We start from the raw sequence: 2,799 nt of genomic DNA, 5'->3' as shown, positions 1-2,799 counted from the left end.
ACTTGAGGTTTGTGAGGGTGAGGAGGCCCTTTTATAGAATAAGGGCTCCTCACTTATTACATATTTGCCCCTCCATTTATTACATAATTACATTTGAGTCCCCTGAGTATTTATACGAGGTCTAAATACGGAGGCCCTAAGTATGGTACAAATAGTAGTCCTCTAAGTCTTCAGTCAAGAAAGTCTTTTGGCTGAAGACTTGAAATTCAGTCCATGTGTGGGCCAAAGTAACTAGATGTCGTCTAGAACTGAATACTCGATATGAGGCAGTGCTCAATGTGAAATGATGCTTAACTAGAAGTAGCACATGTTGCGAGGCTACTCGGCTTGTGGCTTATATTGTCTTGGTTGGCTTGGCTTGTGGTGTTGAAGGTGAATGAGTCCCTTTTATAGAATAAGGGTTCGCTCCTCAATACATAAATGATGGGCTAGAGTTGATGCTTACGGCGAGGTGGTTGCTCAGCAGGCGGCAATGCTTTTTGATGATAGTGAGGGAGTCCTTTTTATAGAATAAGGGCTCGCTCCTCAATACATCAATGATGGGTTAAGAGTGATGCTGGCGGCGAGGCGTATGCTCAGCTAGCGGTGATGCTCTCTAATGAAGGTGAGGGAGTCCCTTTTATAAAATAAGGGCTCACTCCTCAATACATAAATGATGGGTTAGGAGTGATGCTCGTGGCGAGGCGGCAATGCTCTCTAATGATGGTGAGGGAGTCCATTTTATAGAATAAGGGATCGCTCCTCAATACATAAGTGATGGGCTAAAAGTCTATCTCTAATGAAGGTGAGGGAGTCCCTTTTATAAAATAAAGGTTTGCTCCTCAATACATAAATAATGGGTTAAGTACCCCAAGTATTTTTTATGAGGCCCAGTTGTGGAAGCCCAATATATGGTACATAGTGTAGTCCCCCAAGTCTTCAATCAATAGAGCATGTTGGCTGGAGATTTCAAATTGAATCCATGTATGGGCCGAAGTGGCGGTTGTTCAGAGGCGGTATTTGTATACCCTGCACTGAAGCTTTGTAGGTGAAGCGTTGCAAGTGAAACTTTGAAGCTGAAGCTTTTGTAAATGAAGCTTTTGAAGCTGGAACTCTGTAAATGAAGCTGTCGAAGCTGATTGACATGAGTGATGCTCATGAATGTTTATGTATGATTGACATAAGTGATGCTCATGAATGTTTGTGAGTGATGCTCATGAATGTTTGTGTATGATTGACATGAGTGATGCTCATGAATGTTTGTGAGTGATGCTCATGAATGTTTGTGTATGATTGACATGAGTGATGCTCATGAATGTTTATGTATGATTGAGTGATGCTCATGTATAATTTTGGAGTACTAGACGTACTTTTGATCATCTAGTGGGTGATAATAGTGGTAAGCTGCTGAATAATTTTGGAGTACTGGGCGTACTTTTGATCACCTAGTTGGTGATAATAGCGGCAGGCTGCCGAATAATTTTGGAGTACTTGGTGTACTTTTGATCACCTGGTTTGTGATAATAGCGGCAGGCTGCCGAATAATTTTCTTGTGGTACTGGACATACTTTTGATCACCTGGTTGGTGATAATAGAGGGCTTAGCTCTTTTGGGCATATGGGTCTTCGCCCTCCACATAACGTTCCAGCCCATTACTTTGGGCTTGCCATTTTTTTATTACCCTCTGATGGGGTTATACAAATGTCTCCAAAAGATAAGAAAAGTAAATTACATCATTCAAAACAAAGGTTTTGACATAAAATCTTCGACAGTTACAGATCGTTGGTGCGTACTGAACTTACTGCGTACTGGGTTGTTGCAGATCTTTTTCCATGTGTGTATTGCGCCTACTGAGCGTTTACCTTTTCCTTTCTCTTTATTTTTCTTTCTTTTGGCAGATGACAGACAAGGGAATAATGCCATTTCCTTGTTTTTTTACTTTTTCTTTTGCTTTTGTTTTCTGCTTTGCTTTTACTTTCGGCCTGGTTGCTGCTGGGACCTTTTGTTTTCTGCTTTGCTTTTGCTTTCCTCCATCTTGAGATGATGGGCCACGAAGGTCGGTAGTTGTCATCGTCAATATTTTATTCATGGAGAAGATATAATAATAAAAGTATTTGGTGGTCGGTTAAAAAGAGTCATTCCCAGTAGACGATGACAAGAAACGAAATCCGACCAGAGACTGTCCGTAACTTGAATAATCATACCCTACGAAGTTGACTCAGAAGTGAAGACTCAACTTACTGGACAACTCGTACATCTGACCCAGATCAGCTGCGTTCCCATGCGAGTGCAGAACAGTGAGCTTCATTTCCGATCTTCGGCACCGAGGAAGTCTACAAGGTAGTTCTTCGCAGAGCTGCTTCAATGGTTGCCGCAGGCGATCATGGTCAAGAAAATCAACGAACTTGTAGAAGTAGACCATTAATAGAATCTGCGAATCCGAGTTATCCGACTCAGGCAAATAAACATTGACAAGGAAAGTAATTATTATGATACCATTCATCCGCTACAATTTAACTTGGCGATCATCTGCTCCTGAGACAATCAGAGGCAGGTTGGGGTGGAATGAAGCCCAATTGACACCACGATCATGCCCTTCCAAGACATACTTAACAACAACATCAACACCACAAAAAAGATATGTGTTCATCTGATTTAGTCGCAGAATGTCATCTGAGGGAGATACGGTCTTCTTTTTCAGGGAACGAATATCCCAAATACGGACAGTCTGATCTAGAGAGGCAGATACAACAAGGTCCTCTTTAGGATGGAATGAGGCACACATGACATAATGATTGTGCCCTGTCAACACTGAAATAC

This window comes from Malus domestica, chromosome 01, assembly GCF_042453785.1.
Source record: "Malus domestica chromosome 01, GDT2T_hap1".
Classification (NCBI taxonomy): Eukaryota; Viridiplantae; Streptophyta; class Magnoliopsida; order Rosales; family Rosaceae; genus Malus; species Malus domestica.
The sequence above is the reverse complement of the archived record's forward strand: the minus strand, read 5'-3'. Positions refer to the sequence as shown.